Below are 22,310 nucleotides of genomic sequence, written 5' to 3'. Positions count from 1 at the left end.
TGCTGTTCAGCTTCACCACAGTGTCTGTGGGTAACAAGGCTTGGTGGGTCCTTTCCCCTTTGGCTGGAGAGCTGCCAGGTCCCAGTCCTTGAGGTGCTCCAGGCTCCTGGCTGGAATTCGTGTGGAAGGCACTCAGGGTCACATCAGCCTTCACATGGAGCCCTGTGGATCAGAGCATTTCCCAAAGGGAACGTTGGGGCAAACAGGGAGATTTGGTCTGGCAGGATCTGTAAAACAACATCCTATAACATCTACTTGTTCTCCCATAGAACACTTGGCTGCAGGGACATATTCCCATTGCTCTTGCCCAGGTTTCAGGATTCAAACAGTGTTTTAATTTAATGTCTCCAGAGCTGTTACTTCACCTGGCTCAGGAGGACCATTTGGCCTCTGGACCCACACCTTGGCTGCATCATTAGGACTGCTGGATTCAAACCCTTTATCTCCACAAGCAGTAGAGATTTGCAGTAGATCTCCTATTTTCACAATTGTTTTTAAAACTACAATATCAATAATCATTCTACCCTGTCATGGGGTTGCATAATCCAATGTTGTTCACTATTGTTTAATAGAAGTACTTGAATTTCTCCTTGATAATCTGTATCAATTTCTCCTCCCATGACATGAACACTTTTCAAGGCCAAGCTCCAGTGAGCAGTTATCAAACCAGAGTGTCCTGGAGGATCTGAATTCCTGTTTTGGTATTGATAACTCTCATTTGCTTCTGATTTATCCTCATTAAATCTAATGCATAAAGATCCAGCCATGCAGCTCCTGGAGTGGACATCTAAGGGGTTCTCCATCAGGACAAGTTCCCATCTCCTCTTTTTTTCATCTGCTCTTTTAACAAACCCTCCATCTGTTCCACAAATCCTACAGCTTGTGCATAGATTGGTATATGAAAAACCCAGCAGCCTTAATCACTTTATTTCTCACAGTAACAGACAAAGCATTCCATATCACAATATCAGAAAACCCTATGAAAATAGCCAATTTCATCCCATCCTCCTTTATTCATTAGACACAAACTCGCCAATTTTCCCACTGACGTTCAGGTCCTGGCCAAACATTTTCTGTAGGGTATTTAGTATTACATCCCTGAGCAGCAAAAGGTAACAAATTAAAATTGTCAGCATTATTTCACATTATTATTTAGTTTATATATATACATATATATATATATATATATACACATACATATTTTAATTATATTTTTACATATAAGTTTTATTTTATATATATACTTATTTATTATATTATTTTACTTGCACAAGGAAATCTGAGCTCAAGATTAAAAACTTCTGTTGCTCCATGTGGGAGCATTCCAAAAACAATTGTTCCTTCTGTTGGTGCTTTTTACGATATACTGTTAACAAAATTTATCCTCATCTTCCCAAACTCACAAGATCATTTCCTTTTTCCGTATGCAATTTTGGATGCATTTTAATACATCCAGCAGATCAGATTCTCTTAGCTGACTTCCCCATTGCTCACACAGTGCTCTGACCTCAGCCCACTCCAGAGCCAGAGAACTATAGGGAAGGTCTTCCCAAGGAGGAATCTTGGATGGGAATGATTCCTTGCATTTATATTTAAAAAGTGACATTTTGCTGTGATCTGGACAGACTATGCCAATTTTGTTTTACCAGTGGGCAGGGCCAGCACCAAAGACACAGACACCAACTGAAGGAATCAGTGCAATTTCCTATAGTTCAAAGCAGCAAAGAATCACAACAGGAGAAGCTCAGCAATGCACCCAATCATCACCACAAAAGATTGCCTGTAATGATTTAGAAAGATCCATCACCAGTTACCCTCAGACTTTACCATCACCCAGACCCACACATCAGCTGGGGAAGCTGTCACAGCCAAGGGCTGCAGAGCCACTCTGGACACTGGGAATTCCTGCAGCTGTGTCCAGCCACAGGTGAGGCTCCAACCTCGCTGGGAGAGTGCTGAACAAACAAACTGACAGCACTTCCAGTGCAGGAACATCTGGATTCATTCTCTCCTCTTGGATTCTCCCAAAGCCTGGCCAGGGCTCAAGGAGGAACCAAGGCAGTTGACTTTGTTCCTACACCCCCAAACCAGGCCAGATTTCAGATTTCGTGACCTTGTTTAGCTTCTAAATACAGAAAAGTCAATACCTGATCCACTAATCAGTGGATACATCTATCACAGTGCTAATGGTCATGCATATTTTGTTGATGAGTGGATACAAAGATAACCTTTGGTTGGAAGGTTCATGGAGAGGTCACCTTTGGCTCAGGGCCTGTTGTTCAGGCCTCAGTCAGGCCTCTTGTTCAGGCCTTGGCGCTTCAGGGATGTGGTTTAGTGCTGGGCTGAGAGTGCTGGGTGAACGGCTGGACTTGATGAGCTCAGAGGTCTTTTCCAACAGAAAGGATTAGATAATTCCAGAATTCTACCTACTGCATTCAGTTTGGTCCATGTTAGCAGCATTAATTTGCTCAGAAAGTTCCCTCTTGGTCAGCTCTGGAGGCCTAAGGCTTCAGGCCCTTTAGCTCCTGGCGCTAAACTGCTCATGGTGGACGAGATGACTCAGAGAGAAGAACACAGTTCATCCAATTCCTTCTGGGACACTGAGAGGGGAGGGTGTGAAAACAGGAGCATTGCTTGATGTCAACTCCTCTCTGCCCTTCAGGTCTTTCAGTGCTCCTAAACAGCCAAGAGCTTTCTTCAGGAGTGCAATGAAGCAGCTGTTCCTTCTGCCAGGTCTGGCTCTCTCCAGTCTCTTCACTTGACTGCTTTTGTCCCTCTTGCTGTGCCCTCTGCTCCCCCTCTGCTCGCTGGCTGCTGCCCAGGACTGTGGAACTGGCCCAGATCAAGTGCTCGAGATCCTTATTTCTCTGCCCTTGGAGCTGCCTGGCACAGCAGCCTTTTCCATCTGCAAGCTCCATGTGGACAGGGAGTCCCCAGCTGCGTTCCTTGCACAACCTGCAGGAGCCCAGGGCTGCCATCTCAAGTCCCTGCTGGCACTGAGGGCTCCCAGGTGCCTCAGGCTGCTGTGACACCACTGCAAACAGGAGGCAAGAGTGGCAGGGGCTGTGCTCAAAGTCAGCTCCATTTGCTGCTGCTGCTGCTGCTGCTGCTGTGGGGTCATTTGTCCAGCCCTGCCCCAGACTCAGGGATCAGCTCCAGGTCCTGCTGCTGCTCCCTCAGGATCAGCCACAATTTGGTTGTTGCTCTCAATGCCAGCAGAAGCAGTGGCTGAAGCAGGAGGTGCTGACAGTGCCCCAAGCCCCGGGGCAGCAGGAAGTGAACTGCTTCACATGAGAACCAGGAGCAAAGGACATTTCTTTCTCAGCACATGTTTTCTGTTTTAGAAAAAAAATGGAGAAAAGAAAAAAAACCTAGGTGAAATGTGAAAGATAAAAACAAACCTCAAGTGGGTCGTGTAAAATCTTCTGTAACTTTGGATTAAGAAGTAACTGATCTTTTGTAAAAGAGAACTCAGTTATTTACTTTGCCAATGTGCTGATAGCATGGATCTATCTTACTGACCCTCAGCAGCCTTTTTTAACAGATTTTGGGGTTTGTTTCCAATATTAAGTTATTTTAAATTCTGGTTGAAGCAGTAAGAAATTGCTTTTTGCCCTGCCATTTCCAAGCAGGACTGGGAATCGAAATTCTGCTGATCCCCATCTCATTAAAAAGATGCCCTTCCTTCTCACCCTGTGAATGAGCTGTGCATTCCCTCTGAAATTGTCAGTGGTTTCATAAAGATGCCAAGTCCCACTTACAGCTTTTTGCTCTGGTTTGGAAGTGGAGAAGGGCAATTCTTCATCCATCAACTCCACTGCACTGCCTTAGGAACAACAGCCCACTCGCCAGGTTTGGCTCACTCGTGGCACTTCTAGAGGAGGAAGAAGGTGCAATTGCACAATTCCAACCCAAAAGGAACGAAGAGTGGGACAGACAAAACATCCTGTGGAGATACAGGCGTTCTGCTGGGACTGTGGAGTGTTTAGATTCTTGCCAATTGATGTGTATCCCTCTCTGCAATCTCTGGGCCTGCAGGAAAGTCTCACTCACCTGCACAAGCACAAAGCTCCGTCGGTGTGCTCAGAACAGGCTCGTCTGATGCAAAGCTGTCAGAGCAATGGGAGGGCAGAGCAGACCCAGCTGTGCCCAGGGCTGAGCCCCAGCAGAGCCCTGGCAGAGCCCAGAGCAGCCTCAGCATCCACAGAGCCCTGCTGGAAGCAGAGAAACCAGAAACTGCCCATCAGCTGAAGGCTCCTGTCCCCCTTGTCCCAACTGCCTGCAGTGCCCAGGCCATGCTGGCTGAGCTCAGAGCTGTGCCCAAACCTCCCCATCATTGCTGCCTTTGGGAGGAGAGCAGGAGGGCAGGACATGTGCCCAGCCTCCAGCCAGCCATGGCAGATCCACCTCCTCAGCAGCTGCCCAGAGCAGGATGCTCCTGTGCTCGCTGCCATCTCCCCAGAGCCCTCATCCCACCCCTGCCGAGAAGATGGGGATCCACCTCACGGCATCTGCTGCTGGAAGAAAAGCTTCTCCCAAAGGATGTCCTCACCCTTCTCCGAGGGAACATCTGAGCCATTCCACAGCTGGTCCCAGCACTGCCCCATCCAGACCAGACACCAGGGAGAGCTCTTCCTTTAAAAACCAAAGAGCAAATTAATGCGATTACAAACAAAAAGTGTAAAAAAAGTGAAACAAGAAAAAAGTTACATTATGACCATCAGGAGCTCAGGGAAGGACTGACCCCTCCATGCCAGGGAAAAATCCACTCATGGCTGAGGGAAACCAAGGCTTTCTCCCTTCCCCCTTCATTGCTTTCATAAAATAATGGTAACCCAGGGCAAATGAGGGCAGTGGAGCAGCCCAAGCCCTTCCTCCCCTGCCAAACAAACCAGCCACTGCACAGCTTCTGCAGTCGAACCTCTGCTCCCCCCATGGGGGTTTGTTTTGGTCTGGGTGGCTGCCCCCAGCTCCAGCCCCAGCACAGTGGGTGCTGGGGGCTGTTGGCAGGGCCAGGAGCCAACTCCCATTTCATTACCACCCCAGACTATCCCCCAAAGCCCTACCAAAGAGAAGAAGGTGCCAGAATTTAAGTAGATCATCTTCAGCTTGCACATCGCCAGGTCAAGGAAGACGTTGTCATCCTTGAGGTCCTCCTTGGTGTCTTCAGCTGTAGCTCCACCTGGTACAGCTTCTCCAGGGGCTCCTGCTCCTTCCCTGGGGGCCACACCAGGCTGTCAGTGTTCTGCCCAGGGCCCCAGACAACAATGAACCAGACAACCCAAACCAGGGTGGATGGTGGCCACCAGTGCTTGCCAGAGCAGATCTCCAGCTCAGCTCCAGCACAAGAGCTGCAAGTTCCCTTCTGATGATCCCTGCTCAGAGCTACAAGCAGGTCAAAAAAAGTCTGGTTTGCTTTGCTTCTTATTGCCAAGAGATGTGTGGAACTGTTACCTGCCAGGCCCCTGGATCAAACTGTGCACGTGGATCTCTCCCTTCTTCTAGGGCACATGAACATCCTGCATCCAGGGATCATCGAAGAGGTCTTGCAACGATGGCCTGTCCAAGGGTTGCATGGACAGACACCTCTTAATAACATCTTGGCACTCTGTGAAGAGAAACCAGAAAATGCCAGTCCGTTGGAGAAGGGTCCTGTCCGATGTGCCCCCTCCCCATTCCCGTGCCCAGGCCATGCTGGGTGTGCTCAGAGCTGTGCCTAAACTTCCCCATGGATTCTCTGTTTTGGAGGAGAGCAGGACATGTGCCTCCTCCTCAGCAGCTGCCAGAGCGGGATGCTCATGAGCCTGCTGCTCTCTCCCAACACTGCTATTCCCCCTGTGCCATAGAGATGAGGATCCACCTTGAGAAAGCCATTGTGGGAACAAGATCCGCCCCCAGATGATCTTCCGGCCCCTCCTGAACGGGTGCTTCCCAACGACCAGGTGGTACAGCAGGAGGCCCAGGGACCAGATCGTTGCTGCCTCGCCGTGGTAGCATCTGAGCTGGGTCCATTCTGGTGGGCTGTAGGACAGGGTTCCTGTGGAATACAGATGGAGTTCATCAGGGGATGCTGCTGCTCCCAGAGCCTCGCCCCAGCATCCCTGGGTATGTGGGGGCTGCACCAGGGGAACACGGGGTGACCTGCTGCCCTCTCGCCAGAACCTGTTACTCATGGACAAACTTGGGGTTGGAAAAGAAGCCACTGGGGTTGGAATGAGGCAGCAGAAGCCCTGGGGAGGTCCAATCATGACATGCAAAATAAAACCATTCCCAGTGGTGGGAAAAACCACTCTCATCCCTCCCTGCATTGCCCCCAAATAACAATTACAAGCCAAGGCAAACAAGGGGACTGGAGCAGTCCAAGTCCTTCCTCACCTGCACACCAAACTGGCTGGGGCATGGGGTCTGACCCCCTCACTGCTGCACTCATTGGGGTTTTTGTTGGACTGGCTGCCCCAGCCCCAGCCCAGGGCACAGTGGGAGTGAAGGTGGTCAACAGGGCTGCAAGCTGCCCCTCTTCGACCCCCACCCAAAAGTAACTTTGCTGAAGAGTTAATCCCATGCCTGGCAGCAAGAGAGGAGGCCCTGGTGCTACACCCAGGCTGGGCCATGAGATGCCCAGGAGCATCCCCTGGGAGGGCTCACCTGCAAATTGGGTGTAGGCTGTGTCTTGGAGGAAGGTGCCACAGCCAAAGTCAATCAACTTGGCCTGTCCGGTGCACAGGTCGATGAGGATGTTCTGTGGTTTAATGTCCCTGTGCAGGACCCCGCAGCTGGTGCAGTGCCGCACGGCCTCCAGCACCTGGCGGAACATCCCCCGCGCCTCCTCCTCCGGCAGGAACCTCCGCTCTGCCAGGAAATCCCAGAGGTCCTGACACCGCTCCGGGCGCTCCAGCACCAACAGGTAGTCGTTGGGGAGCTCAACCCACTCCAGGAGCTGGACGATGCCATGGAACCCAGTGGACACTTTGTCCAGCAGCACGATCTCCAGGGGTGCTCTGGTGCCATCGGGCTGCGGGAAGACCACGAAGCCATCAGTGGGGCTGAAGCTGTGTCGGGGCTCTGGAACCCCTCACCCTGCCCGAGATGCTCTGCATCCCCCGCTCACCCCTCGCCCGCTCTCCCTCCAGGACTCCTGGCGGTTTCCACCCTGCCGGGCCCAGGCTTATCCCCGCCCGGCATGCCCCGGGTTCTGCCGCTGGCCCCGCGCACTCACCAGCTCGCCCCAATGACGGATGCGGTTCCGTGAGACCCTTTTGATGGCCACCTGCAAGCCAAGGGGAGCAGCAGGCTCAGCTCGCTGCCCGCTCTCCTCCTCGTCCTCCGCCCGCCCTGCCGAGCCCCACCCTCCTCCTCCTCCTCCTCCTCCTCCTCCTCCTCCTCCTCCTCCTCCGCTAGCCACTCACCGGGGCGCCGTCCGCTAGCCGCGTCCCCGCGTAGACGCTGCCGAACCCGCCTGTCCCCAGCAGCTCACCCAGCCGGGATCGCTCCTGCAGGGCCTCCTGCGCCTTCCCTGCGGGCGACACGCGGCCGTCAGCGCTCGGCCCGGGGCCACACACGGCCCCCGACGGCCTCTGCACCGCCCCGGGCCGGGCATCCCCCTCTGAACGGGGCCCGGGCGGCTCGGGGCCGGCGGCCGGACTGCCGAGCGGCGGAGCTCGGGCTGGGGAAGGCGCAGCGGAGGCGGCGGGAGCGGCCGAGCCGCGTGTGTCCTCCGCGGGCCCCGGGAGGAGCCGGGATCGGGTTCGGGGCTGGGGCTGGGGTTGGGGTCGGCACCGGACCCTGCGTCGGGACAGCCGGGGCCAGGCTCGGGACAGGCGGAGCCAAAGGGTGACGATGCCGCTCCAGCCCCAGCCACTGATGCCCGCCCAGCCGCGCCACAGCCAGGCTCGCCAGAGCCGGGCGGTGCCGAGAGCGCGGCGGGACGCCCAAGGGCGGGGAGGGGACAGCCCCGCCCGGGGCCGGGGGCGGGCCTGGGGCATGGCCCGGGCTGTCAGGGGGAGAGGGACACCGGGAAAGGAGGGGACACAGGGAAAGGGACAGCGGGAGAGGCTGAGGGACAGGGGGAGAGGGAGAGGAGGAGCAGGGGAAAGGGACGGAGAGAGTCGTAAAGTCTCTTCTTTCGCTGCCGCCGCTGCTGCCACTGCCGTCGCTGCCGCTGCTGCAACTGAAGCTCCGGGGCCGTTAGTCCCAGTGACCGTATGTCCGAGTGGCCGTTTGTCCGTTCCCCGCTCGCCCCCGCGCGCCCCACGGCCGAGCCCCGCGCGCCCCGGGGGCAGCCCCTGAGTCTGTCCAAACACGGGAACTTTGCCGTGTTCAGCCCAGGTCCGGAGGCTTGACTGCTGCACAGTGGCACAGCAATCCGCTCGGCTGCTGTTGTGCATTGTCCCTGCTGAGGGTCAAACACTAGTGGAGCACATTCCCTGACTCTAGAATTCGTGCCTCACCCAAGCACTGCAATTATGTCTCCAGCATTGCTTTCCAAGCAAAACAGGGGAAGACAAACTGTGTGTAACTCATGGTTTTTCAGAGAGTCTAAAACTTGCTAAGTCATAGATCTTAGAGGTGAGGTCCATTTGCAATTAATGGCATGGAGAAGTGTTGCAACATGGAAAAGAGAAGCATAAAATTTTTCAGGAAAGTCAGACGTCTTCCTTGTCCTAGTTTTGTTATGGGCACTCCTGGCTCCCTCTTTTCTGGGGAAGCTCTTCCTGCTCAGCCACTCTAAGGCAGCCCTGGCCAGGGCACAGGGAACTTGGCCCTTGGCTTGCTCTTCTCTTTGCTTTTCTCCCTGGTGGGAGGGGATGGAAAGGGGGCTTAGGCAGGATGCTCCCCCTCACCTGCGCGGTGAGGACTCCCCTGGCCCATCCCAAAGTACTGAGGGTTGGCTTGATACTCCTTCCTTGGGCTGGAGAAGAAAAAGAGGTTTTGATGTCTAAGAGCAGGTTTTGCAGGATGCCCAATGGCAGCTGGAGCTCGTTCCTCAGCTGGAGAAGCATGTCAGCAGCTGGAGAGCAGCTCCAGATCAGCAAAGGCCAGAGCAGCGAGAGCAGAGTCTGGTGCTGTGAGCATGTGGCAGGGCTGGGCAAGTGCTGTGGGGCCAGGTGTCCTCTCCATGCCCCCCCAGCTGATGGTTCATGCTCCTCTGGCAGGGGAAGGAGTTCTTCGTGCATCAGGGGAGCATGATGTGGCCAAGTGGACTGCGAGATGCCTGTGGTCCTCCCCAGCCTGGAAGCATGTTTCAGGCAGCTCAGCCAGTTTTTGCTGGGGGAGAAAAGGTGGCCAGGTGCATCTCTGCTGGGAGCTGCTGCTGCTGCTTTGTGCTGCTTGTAGCACAGAGCTGCTCCTTTTTGCACTTGGGGGGATCAGGGAGGGAAGTGTGGTGCACAAGTGCAGGGACAGCCTGGTGAGGGTGACAGGCACTGTGTGGGAGCCAAAGGCTGGCTGCTGTGGAAGGCTTCATGAGCTACAACGCTGAGCTGATAGAAAAATATGTTCCTCTGCTGTAAAATGCCAGAGTTGCTTCCATGGAGGCTTTTTAATTTCCTCCTCACTCATCCTAGTGGTGAAGTCCCCATTGGCTGATGAGTGGAGGGTGCCCATGCTGGGCTCCCAGGGAGAGGCAGATTCTGTGTGCAACAGCTCTGTGGGACAAGGCTGGAGCTGCTCAGCAATGTGGAGAACCTTTTCCAGCCTGCCTGTTCATGGCAAACCAGAGTGCTCTAAAGCCTGGCTCCTTTCTAAAGGTGGTGGTTGTTCACTGTTTTATTTATTGATGAGCCTCTAGCATAGCTATTTTTACCTCTGCTATGACCAGTGTTGCAGACAGTCCTGCTAGCTGCACTTTTGCAGCTGAAACTGCCCACCCACTTGTAACCGTCGATGGAAGATGTTGGAGTTTTGAGTGTTCTGGAATAAAAGCAATAATAACTAGTGCCTTAATGCAGGCTGCCTCTCGTCTGCTCTAGCCCTGTGGATAGAAGTGGGAGCCAGGCTCCAGGTGCTTTTCAAACATGATTGGACTTATTCTGCTGAAGCAACAAAAATGGACTACATCATGTATTTACAATGTAAGTACTGGTCCTTTCCGGTTCTCTCATCATTTCTAAAGACATTCACACCCTTTTCTCCTCCCAGCCAGGAGACTTAGCAGCTTCTGGGAAGAACAGGGCACATCAGGCATGGCTCTGCTCCACCAGCCAGGCAAGGCACTGGCTTTGGGGATTGCCAAAGCCTGGCAGCTCTGCAGCTGCTCGCAACTGGAGCAGCTCGGCTCCCGGAGCCTCCAGCGCCGGCCGAGCCCCCTTTGCCCCAAGGAGCTGCCGGCCCTGCTGCGGCTGCCGTGGGCAGCGGCTGTCTGGGCAGCTCCGTGCCTGCCCCGGCCGTGCTCGGGGAGCGCCGGGCTTGGAGGGTACGCTGCCCGGGCAGGAGCTGAGCTCGGGCACCTGTTGGCCCTCGGGCTCCTGTGGGAGCGCCAGCCCCGCAGCCCCAGCCCCGCAGCCCCAGCCCCGCAGCCGCTGCCAGCATCGCACCCCGCCGGGACTCTGTGCCAGCAGCCAGCGCTGACCGTAGAGCCACCTCCGGGCACCCACGGCCCCTGCCCAGCACGGCCTGCACTGCCCCGTCCAGGGCTCACCCGAGTCGGGCACAGGCTCCAGTGGCTGCTGCCAGCAGCAGGAAATCGGGCAGCGCCAGGATCACCTGGCGTGGCTTTCGTCTCTTGAACAATGGCACAGAAATGTAATGCACGGGAGGAGCAAAGCCCAGAGCCCTTGGAGGCTCCAAGGCTTAACCATCAGCCCCTGCAGCTCCAAAAGCTGCTCCCCACAGCCTGGCTCCAGCAATTCCCAAGGCTGCCGTGGCCTTCAGAGCATGACAGGGATTTTGCATCCCTGCAGCCTGATGCCAGCTCTCGGCCCAGGATTCCCGAAGGCTCAAGGAGGAAGGCTGGCAGAAGGTTTTTTACCTGTTTGCTGGCATCGCTGCAGAGGCTGCTCCTGCCAGAGCCCAATCTCTGCTGGTGACAGCTTTGCTCTTGGGGACACTGCTCTGCCTCAGCCCAGGAACACGAGCAGTGCTCAGTGCCAGCAGTGGCATCAGTGGAAGCTCCCCATGCACAGAGACCCCCAGCCCTTAGGTGGCCATGCCAGAGCCCCCAGAGACCTCCAGCCCCAGGAACTTGGAGCAGCCCCAAATCACAATTCTGTATATGCGGCTTGTGCCCAAAAGAATTGCAAAGAAAGTTGGGGAGTGGAAAACAAATGACAATTTATTTACAGAAGAGCAGCAACAACAATGTGCTGCAGAAGGTATTTACAACAGAAGAATCTTTATAACAACAACAACAATCTATAGAACGTATTTACAGTGGAAGGTTCTATCTAAAAACTAAAATTTAAAAAACATTTTTACAAAAGGCCATAACAACAACTAATAGAACATATATACAGGATGTCCATCATCTCCATCAGTCCTGGAAGAAAAGCAAGCAGCAGGGTCACAAGAGGATCCACACTGGGGAGAGGCCCTAGAAGTGTTCCGAGTGTGGGAAGAGGCTTCACACCAGCTCCAACCTCCTCCTGCACCAGCGGATTCACACAGAGGAGAGACCCTTCCACTGCCCTGACTGCAGGATGGGCTTCAAGCTCAACTCCCACCTTGTCAGCCACCAGCACATCCACACTGGGGAGAGACCCTCTGAGTGTGGGGAATGTGGAAAGAGCTTCAGCAAGAGCTAAAGCCTGATTCGCCACCAGAGGATCCACACTGGCAAGAGGCCTTTTGAGTGTGGGCAATGTAGGAAGAGCTTCGGCAGGAGGTCTGAGCTGATCGTCCATGAGAGAATCCGCACTGGGGAACAGCCTTATGAGTGTGGGGAATGTGGGAAGAGCTTCAACTGGAGCTCTCACATGATCAAGCACCAGATGGTCCACACTGGGGAGAGGCCCTAGGAGTGTTCCAAATGTGGGAAGAGGTTTCTGACCAGCTCCAACCTCCTTCTGCACTGGCGGATTCACACAGGGGAGAGACCCTTCCACTGCCCTGAGTGCAGGAAGGGCTTCAAGAACAACTCCCACCTCATCACCCACCGGCGCATCCACACTGGGGAGAGACCCTATGAGTGTGGAGAATGTGGGAAGAGCTTCTCCAGCAGTTCTCACTTGACCAAACACCAATGGAGGCACCGGTAAGGGAAGCCCTGCAAGTGCCCTGACTGCAGGAAGAGCTTCATGTGCTGCTCCAACTTCATCCCCCATTGGAGCACCTACGTTGGGAAGAGCCCTGGTGACCCTCACTTGCAGGGACCCACACTGGGAAGACACCTGGCTGGTGGCTTCCACATCTTCCTGATTCCCTGTAGCCACCTGGACAAACACAGGCAGGAACATCCATCGGGACTCACATTGATATCGGAAATTCTTTGGGAAGGGCTGATTTATTAACTTTATATCCCCTAAAAAATGTCACCTGCTGTGTCCAGTTGTTTCTTCTGGTGGCATCAAGCAACACTGGATGATCTTAGAGATCTTTTCCAACCTGAATAATTTCCTTCTTCATCCTGTAAAAACAACCAAAATTGGGGTAAAATTAAACAAATGAAACAAAGTGATCTAAAGCTGCACCATTTTACTGGGATTTGTGGGTGACTTTGAGATTCAGGGGAAAATTAATGAGGATTTGGGTCTTCTGGGGCTGCCCAGGCTGGGGTACAGGGCCATGATCTCATAGTTGTGCCAGCAAAACGTGTCCACCTGAGCCCATCTGTTCTCCATTAATTCAGGTTTTTTGTCCCAGTGCCTGGCCTGGGTCTCCCCATTTGGGGTGTGCCCCCCAAGGTGCTCAAATTGCTGCTGAAGTGCCCAAGCTGCTCCCAGCTGTGGATGTTCCTGTCCACCAACCTCTCCTGGTCAGTGTGATGGGGGCTGGGAGGGGGTTTAGGGGCTCCTGAGGGGATTGGGAGGGGCTTTTGTGGCTCTTGGGGGCATTTGTGGTGCTTGGAAGGGTCTTGGTGGGGTCTGTGAGGGAGTTTTGGGGTCCTGGCCTGGCTCTGTGGCTTGGAGAGAATTTGGGTGGGTCTTGGAGAAGATAGGAATGGGGTTATGGTGTCTCTTGGGAGCATTAATATTGCAGGGAGTGGTTTGGGAGGATCCTAGAAGGAGCTGTGGGGTGGTTTAAGAGGCCTGTGTGTGACTATGGAGCTGGGAGGGGCTTTGAGGCCATTGTGATCCCCCAGACCCCCAAAGCTGCCCCCAGATGCTGCTCCCCAAGATGCTGCCAGGGTTCAGGGTCTCCATGCTGGGGTTCATCCTCCTGGTGCTGTGGGAGAAGGTGAGGGGTGTCCCCAGGGATCATGTGTGTCCCCCAGAGCGTGGGTGACCCCTCCCCATCCCAGTATCACCCCCTTTTCCCTCCCCACGGGGCTCCTGACCCAGCTCCTGCTCCCCCCAGGAGGGAATTTGGGGAGGGGGCAGAGGGGGTGCACAGCCCCTGCTGGGGGATGACCCTGAGCCAGTGCACTTTGTTTAGCACCAACCTGGACTTGGGGCTGCAGGAGGAAGAGGCTGATGGGAAGCAGATCCTGCAGGTGGGACAGTGCTTGGGGTCAGATGAGCAGTGTTGGACTTCTCTGGGGGAACTGTGAAGGTGGGTGGGGCGGAGTGACCTCACAGTGACCTCACCCAGCCCTCTGTGACATCACACAGCCACCCTGTGATGTCACAGACATATGATGTCATACCTCCCTGTAATTTCATACACCTGCGCTGTGATGTCACAGCTCACTCTGTGATGTCACTGCCTCCTCTATGATGTCACACAGTAAGTCTGTGATTTAACAGCTGCCCTGTGATGTCACACAGTCCCCCCTTTGATGTCACAACCCACTCTGCGTGTCACTACCCATTCTGTGATGTCCCACAGCCATTCTGTGATGTCACAGAACTGCCCTGTGATGTCACAGCCCTATCTGCGATGTCACAACCCTGCTCTGTGATGTCACACCACCACCCCGTAGTGTCACAGCCCACTCTGTGATGTCCCACAGGCAGCTCTGTGATATCACAGCCCACTCTACCATGTCCCATCACCATCCTGTGATGTCACAGCCCTCTCTGTGATGTCACACAGCCTCCTCTGTGTCACAGCCTGCTCTGTGATGTCACTCACTCCCTCCATGATGTCGTAGCTGCTTGATGACCTCACACAACCCATTCTGTGATGTCACACAGCTCCTTTCTGACATCACAGCTGCTCTGTGGTTCTATGACAGCCACAGAGGTGTTCTCAAAAATTCAGTAAAATAAAAACCTTCTTAACACCAGTGCAGCATTAAGCAGCAGCATTCTTTATTTGGCCAGATGCACAGGGAAGAGCTCCTCCCAAAGCTGTGCATGCTGAGCACGGGAAAGTTCCTGTTTCTATCCTGTGTTTTACAGACCTATTCAGTGATTGTCCCAGAATAAACTTACATATGATCATCTTTTCCCCAAAATCATTACCATATTTCCCCCCACCCTTTGCACATCTGTTCTTCTGCCCTGGGGCTCTCTTTGGTGGTCCCTGGTGGTTGGTGACCCCAAAGTCCTACCTGACTGCCTGGTGAGCTGGTAGAAGTTGGCACACCTGGGCTGATTGCTTCCTACAGAATAAGCATTGTGTGGTTCCAGGGGCCAGGGGGTTTTGGAGAATAAGCATTGTATGAACCCACCACGTGCAAATGATTCTTCATCTGGCAACATTCCCCTCCTTTGAGGCCTGGGAAGCTTCTCTTCCCTTCAAGCCTTCATAAGCCTCACTCTGCTCTTTTACTCACATCCCATGAGTTCCTCACCTGCATTCCCAACCATGTTCTTCACACAGCTTAAAGCAAGTGTCATAATCACAATTATTACTATGATCCCAATTATACTCTACAAAAGTAAGGCCGACCAAGCAGTCAGAGAAAATCCAAGTCCTTTAAATATTTTATTTAACCAGTTACTTTCTAATCCTCCCCTTAATTCCCTGCTGAATGCAGCAAACAATTTTAGCCTCTCTGCCTGATCATCCAATTCAGCATCACATTTGGAATGTGCACACAACAAGTGGTGTTGTTTCAATTCAAGGATCCACATACTCCAGTTAACAGCAAAAGATCTAATGCCAGTTTGTTCTGTAAAGTTATTTTAGTTGTGGCTTGCAATTGTTCATTTATTTCAGTAAACCATTTATTTCAGTAAACCCCAACTCAGTTGCATTTACTAAAGTTCCCATTTGCAGTCCAATGGTGTGTGTTTGGTCTGTTCCTAAAGGCAGATCTTTGAGATCTTTGAGGAGTAAAGATGGATTCTAAAATCCATCCCACTGCAGTTCCCATGCTGGGATGTTTCCAAGGTTCATCCCCTTTAACCTTTCCCCACAGTTGGGTTCCCAGGGGTGACTCCTTCCACAAGGGATGTAACCTTAATACCCCGAGTGTCCATTGTGCTCTTGATTCCCCCAAGGGCAAATGTGTGCTCCAAATTCCATCACTTCCCACCCATCCTGTGTGAACTAATAATTTTACCATGTCCTGCTGACAGTCTGTGTCTCTCCAAGCTGAGCTGTTTGTTAGGTGAGACCTAACAAGTGTCATTAAGAAAGGCAGAATAATTTCTACAAACACATCCCAGCCTTAGAGCCTGGGCCACAGCCATGAGCCACTGTACCTCAGGATTCCAAACAGTTCAAGTGTCTATCCAAATGCAATTCCACTTTTCCTTTGTCCTGGGATCCTTTGGCCTTGGCCTTATTAAATCAGGATATTTTACACCCACCTGTAAGGGGTCCTCTGGGAGGCTTGGGCTCCCTTCCCAGTCCAGACACCACTGAACTGGCTGAATATATTCCCATTGTCCTGTCTGAGGGCTGTTCCATACTTCTGGAATTTGACATCCCCAAGGGGTATCAGTACAATCTGTCAGCCAATAGATATTACCTGAGGTGGTTTCCAGATCCAGTTTTGAGGTATTACAATTCTCAACAATATTGTTCTGATGTCTAAGAATTCCTTTGGAAGGAATATTCTCCTTCAATCCCTTTCCATTTGCCCTGGGTGCTATTTCCTTCCCACATGTGTTCCCAGATTTTTGTCAAAGTGCTGACTAAAGCTCCCCATGGAATTGGATTTTCTGCAGAGAATATGTGTTGGCAAACAAGCTGTCATAGGGGTTACATTCTGTAATCTGCCAAAATCTTGCACTAACTTTAAGACCACATTCTCCTCCCCAGAGGTTAACAATATAGTTTCTATACCTGTTTCTAAAACAGTAAGATATATATATATATGTATTTTATATATATATACACAAAACCCCCAGGGTCCAGGGTATCAGTCAGTTTTCTCTCTGCTGTATTTAATGTGTGGTTGCTGGTTTTACCTGAGTGTGATGAACTCAGGGTTTCATTCCTTCCACCCTGAGGGCAGTGTAGGTTACCAGGAGGACTTGGAAAGCTCCTTTGCACTTTTCCTTTAAGGGTTCAGAGCTCCAACTCTTTACATACACAAAATCCCCAGGCTGGAATGGATCAACAGGGGCATCCACAGCAACTGGTCCCACCAGGGTTATAAACTCCTTTCCTAAAGAAATCAGGTATAGATTTACATCTGTTTCTCCCTTTGAATGGATTTCTCCAGGAACTGATGGTGTTTGGTACAGCCAACCCTACAGCAATTCACTGCTTTTGTCCCTGGCTGAATTCTGACTCACAGAAGAGCCAGAGGAAGGGTCTGTGGCCATTTTAAAGAGGTTTCTTGGCACAGTTTACTAATTTGTTGTTTCAAATTCTGATTCATCCTTTCCACTTTCCCACTCACCTGTGGTCACCAAGGGCTGTGTCAGTCCCTTTTGATACCCAGGCTTTTGCTCGGCTGTTGCACCACATCTGCTATAAAATGGAAACTTCTCTCTGAAGACAACCCAAGCGGCCCTCAAATCTTGGTATGATTGATTAAGCTCAATTTTTACCACTTCCCTGGATTTATTGGTGCGGCAGGGAAAGATCTCTGGCCATTCGGAAAATTTGTCCACCATTGCCAAAACATACTGATTCCAAATTTGTCTGGGTAATTCAGAGAAATCCATTTCCAATAACTTCTAGATTAATTGCCCTGTTTAACTGTTCCAGGAAGTGGCCTTTTCCTATTTCTGGGATTGTTTTTAAATAAATTCAACAATTCATTGTTATCGATTTTGCAATTTCACTCTATCCCACAGCAAGCTCAGAATTTCAGACATTAGATATCATGGACTCAGTTCCCCAGTGGGTTTTGTTGTGGGCTTTTTCCTTTATTTCCCTCATTACAAAAGGTAAATCCCTCCATCCCTCTTCATTCTAAGTGGCTTTTAACATATTTGCTAATCATTGATTTGTACAGGGTTCCACTCCCCTCCCACTCGGTTTGGGGGGTCTCATCCCATCTTTTAGCACCCTTTCTCCCCTTTCCCATCTACCAGCCCCCGCCCCCCTTCTCACCGCGCCCCCCGCTCACCCCGCGGCCGGGGGGACTCCCAGCGCCACCAGTGCCACCAGTAGGGCCCCAGCTGTCCCCACACGCTTTTCCCGTGCCCAGCGCCGGTTTTGCAGGTGCCCAGAGCCCCAAAGCAGCCCAAAGCCCTCTGCCCTGGGGGGTCCCCAAAGCGGCCCCGCCCCGCGCGGCACTGGCAGCACCAGTCCGGAGCAGTGCGCAGCGCGGGCGGGCGGCATCAGCCGTGCCGGGCAGGGCCGGGCAATGCCCGCGGGGCTCCCCCCGCACTCGGCCCCCGCTTGCCGGGACAGCAAGGGGGGCCCGGCCTGGGCGCCCCCCACCTCCCCTCTCCCCAAATTCCGCTCCCGGGGGCGCTGGGGGTGAGGGGGGCGCAGGTGGGGTCCAGAGGTGCTGGAGCCACGTGTCCCCCCGCTGCCAGCGCCACCCCCGAAGGATCAGGGGTACCCCAAAACTCCCTCAAAGCTGCCGGATGCCCCGCAAGCCCCTAAGGAGTGGGGTCCCCCGGCTTTATCACCCCCAACCTTCGGCTGCCTCATCCCGACCCCATCCCATCCCATCCCACCCCATCCCCCTCCCCCAGACTTCATCCCTCACCCCAATCCACATCCCATCCCATTCCACCCCATCCCATCCCATCCCATCCCATCCCATCCCATCCCATCCCATTTCTCCCTGCAGCCGCCACCACGACCCCCGAAAAACTCACGTCTAGGTTACTCAGTATCTTCCCAAGGAGCATTTGCGACTCACATTTGGAGTCCTGCGAGATCCAAACATCCCCCCCTCCTCCCGCCCCCACCAAAGTACACAAAAAAAACCAACCCTCCCAGGATCAACCAAAGTTATTTGGGTCTCGGATCTGGTGTCCTACAAGGTCCGAAATCCCCCTCTCCCAAAAAGAACCTCAGGCACCGCCCAAGATATTTGGGCCGAGCTCCCCCTGCCCGCTCACCTGCGGGATGCCCCGAGAAGGGCGATGCTCTCGGGCCGAGGGCTGCGGACAGAAAGAGCGATGGATGCACGTGGTGACTGCTTCTTCTGCTTCTCTTTCTGCTCCTCTGTCCCTCCTCTTCCTCCCGCTCCCCCTCCTCCATCTCTCCTCCCCACCCGCTCTTCCTCCTCCTCTGTCTCTCCTCCTCCTCTCCTGCCTGCTCGTCCTCTTCTTTTTATTTCTGACTCCCATCCCGGCTTTGTCTCACATCACCCTTGGTCCATCCCATGCTCAGCAGAGCATCCTGTGCTCTGTCAGCACTCTCTGCTCCTTCGGGAAGGATTTGGGATTTATGCCAGGCACAGACACTGAACCTCACCCCAAACTGCCCCGGTGCCATTGCTGTCCCCTCGGCGCTGGGCAGCTGCTGTCCCAGGGCAAGCAGGGACACAAACAAAGCCAAGTGCAGCCCAGCTGCCCACGCTGATCCAGACGAGCCCCAGGGACAAGGTCCTGCACAGCCACACGGAGCCCTCGGCTCCTGGCTGGCAACGGCTTGTGTTGTGGCTGCCCCAGCGGCCAGAGCGAGTCCTGGAGCTCCCCCAGCTCCTGCAGCAGGACCCAGGTTCCACCTGCTCTGCCAGGCCCTGGCCACTGGCTCCATGCAAAGGGGGAAGACAAGAAGAATGCATTGGATGCAGCCCCCAAGGACCTCGAGCAAATTGTTTAGTGTTGTAATGTGTGTCCTTCCTGTCCCTGACCCCGCCCCCCTGACCCCTTCTGACTGGATGTGAGTCAGGACCGCCCCCTATCCCTAGAGATAAGAACCCCAGCCACATCCGGAACGGGCCTCTTTGGTTCTGGACTCATATGGAACCTGTACCCTCCCTTGCCTTCCCTTCCCCCTCCTCAGTCTCCCCATTCCTCCCCTGTTTTCCTCAATAAAAACACCATGCAGACCAGGAACCAAACAGCTGCCTTTCTAAACCTGCGACGCTTCTACAAGGACCGCGTCTGACCAGCCCCACAGCTCGTGGCCATGGAATGACCATCCTGCGTGTTCCGGTTCTAGGGCAGCCCTCCCCCGCAGCAGGGGAGAGCTGCCTTCAGGTTTTGCACTGCTGCAAATGGTGGAGAATGCGGGCAGCGGTAAGAACTTGCCTAGACACGCCGGGGAGCAGCGGAGCCCACGGGAGCTGGGGGGCGGCAGGAGCCGGCAGCGCTCGGGGAACGGCGGGGCCGGCGGCACGGCCGCGCCGAGCCGGCCCGAAAGGCCAGGCCGGGCCGGGCCGAGCTGGCCGCCGGCCCGCGGGGCCCACGCCTCCCCGCCAGCCCGCGCGGGGCTGCGGCGGAGCGGCGAACGCACGGCAGGGAGCCGCCGACGCGGCGGGACGCTGCCTGCGCTGCAGACGGAGACCACCCTGGCCGCGTGGCCCGCACATGGGCGCCGCCATCTTGTGAGCCGCCATTTTGTGTCGCGGGCGCCCCTCCCCCGGCGAGACCAACTCTGCACAGCCAAACACCATCTCTGCTGTGCAGCACACGCGGTGGCCGCGAGCTGTGAGACTCTCTAAAGACACAGGCGAGTCCCAAGAAGAGGACCCTGAAGGGACTTGTAGAAAACTTGTGAAGTCTGTATTGAGTTGCTGAGGATAAAACAGTGACGAAGAGGGCTGCAAGGGACCGGAAAGCGGTGACCAGTCTTGTCAGTCGGCAAAAGTCTACCCAAGAGTAAGAGAGGCTCTGGGGGTGAGCCGATAGCGCCTACAGTGCCTATTCAGGGAAATTTTCCGACCCTGGACCTCTGCTAAAGGTGTAGTTTGCAGCAGAGGAGGAGTGAATGTTTGTATGAATGTGATTTGGAGGCACCCCCCAGGGGAGGGGGTGGGAAACGTGTGAATGGCTAAAGGCACCCCCCAGGGGAGGGGGTGCAGTGGTGTGAATGGTTGAGTCATAGAACACGGCAGGGTGTAGGGCTCTGTTTTAAAACCCAGCTCATTCTTTTTTATTTTAACCTTAGACAGATTAACAAGTGTTGCATTTTGAGAACTGGGCTAGAGAGGGCTTCCGGAAAAGGCCCTCTCTGCCCAATCCTCAAAAAAGAAAGGTATTTTCTTTAGTTAAAACCCTTTTTCGAGTTACAGTATGTTTTGTTTACCCCTATTAATACCTTTCCTCCTTCCCATGTCCCTTCTTCCCTCCCATTCTGATAAGGAGGTAACTAACAAGGCTGCATCCCGTCAAAAAAGACGCTGAGTTGCTACTGATTCTCTCAGGCGCCTTGCCAGTTCCCCCCTTGTACCATCACCCTTAAAAAATCACTCCTCACCCCCTTTTTTCCTACCCTCTTCTTCCCCAAATAGCCCCTCTACCATGCTCTCTAAAAATTTGCTTTTCCCAAAGTCCCTGTGTCTTTCTGGCTGTGTGTAAGCTCTGCCCCTCTCCCTGCACGTCAAAGCTGGGGGGGGCACAGCAGACAGCACAGCCCCGTCGCGCAGCAGAGCAGCAAGATATACCTGATCTCAGCCAAGCAGCTTCAACTCCAGCCCTACTGAAGAAATTTCTACCAGCTCCAAAAGACTCTGACCTAGAAAAAATTTTTTTTTCTTTTGTATAAGAGAAAAAGTGGATTTGTTGTAATGTGTGTCCTTCCTGTCCCTGACCCCGCCCCCCTGACCCCTTCTGACTGGATGTGAGTCAGGACCGCCCCCCATCCCTAGAGATAAGAACCCCAGCCACATCCGAAACGGGCCTCTTTGGTTCTGGACTCATATGGAACCTGTACCCTCCCTCGCCTTCCCTTCCCCCTCCTCAGTCTCCCCATTCCTCCCCTGTTTTCCTCAATAAAAACACCATGCAGACCAGGAACCAAACAGCTGCCTTTCTAAACCTGCGACGCTTCTACAAGGACCGCGTCTGACCAGCCCCACAGCTCGTGGTCATGGAGTGACCATCCTGCATGTTCAGGTTCTAGGGCAGCCCTCCCCCGCAGCAGGGGAGGTCTGCCCTCAGGTTTTGCACTGCTGCAGTTTAGGAACATCCAGACCTTGAGCTGACGTTTGCAAAGCTGCAGCTGGCAGAGTTCTGTGATGCAGGAGACCCAGCACAGGAAGAGGAGACCTACAAGGAGCTGCAGGAGAAACACCCTGAGCCTGAAATGCTGCTGAGCTCTAAATTTCTGCTGGAGAAAATTCTTCCTCTCCAGGAAGAGATCCTGGGATGAGGCAAAAGCAAAGTTTGTGGCTGGTGACATATTTCCCATGCAGAGAGAGCAGAGGAGCTGCAGGTGGAGGCTGGGAGCCTGGGAGGAGGGAGGGGTGAGCAAGGTGGTTTTTTAGGGTTTGTTTTAGTTCTCCTTCTCATACTGTGATTTGCTTGGAATTCAATTCCCTTAATTTCCCTAACTTGTGTCTGTTGTGCCTGTGACAGTGACTAGTGAGTGACCTCTCCCTGCCCTTATCCCAGCCCACGAGCCTTTCCTCCTGAGTTCTGTGTCCTGCTCTTGTGAGGACAGTGGCAGTGCAGCTTTGGTGGCACCAGGCACCCGGCCAGGGCCTGTGCAGCCCAACAATGCCTGCAATTCCTTCCCTCCAGGAAAGGTTCGTGAAAAGAGCAAACAGGACTGTGGAGAAGATTCCTGGAAAACTGAAACACCTTTCATGAAGTGAAATGAAAATGTAAAGAAACAATCCACAGTGTTTTCCTCTACTTATTTCTATACTCCCCTTTTCCATGTTGCACTACTTCTCCATGCCATTAATTGCAAATGGACCTCACCTCTAAGATCTATGGCTTAGCAAGTTTTAGACTCCCTGAAATACCATGAGTTACACACAGTTTGTCTTCCCCTCTTTTCCTTGGAAAGCAATGCAG

General features: G+C 53.6%; 1 protein-coding gene and 1 pseudogene across 1 annotated transcript in view; one reads left to right on the top strand and one right to left on the bottom strand.

Annotated features, from left to right (window-relative positions):
- The window catches only part of LOC146424144 (uncharacterized), a 502,567-nt gene that overhangs the window by 405,100 nt on the left and 75,157 nt on the right, over positions 1 to 22,310 (bottom strand). The window lies entirely within an intron of this gene.
- Positions 10,182 to 22,310, top strand: part of LOC146424147 (uncharacterized) — a 22,768-nt pseudogene continuing 10,639 nt past the window's right edge.

This window comes from Lichenostomus cassidix, unplaced genomic scaffold, assembly GCF_008360975.1.
Source record: "Lichenostomus cassidix isolate B80296 unplaced genomic scaffold, HeHo_3.0 HiC_scaffold_42, whole genome shotgun sequence".
Taxonomy (NCBI): Eukaryota; Metazoa; Chordata; class Aves; order Passeriformes; family Meliphagidae; genus Lichenostomus; species Lichenostomus cassidix.
Note: the sequence above shows the minus strand (reverse complement) of the source record. Positions and strands in the feature narration are given on the sequence as shown.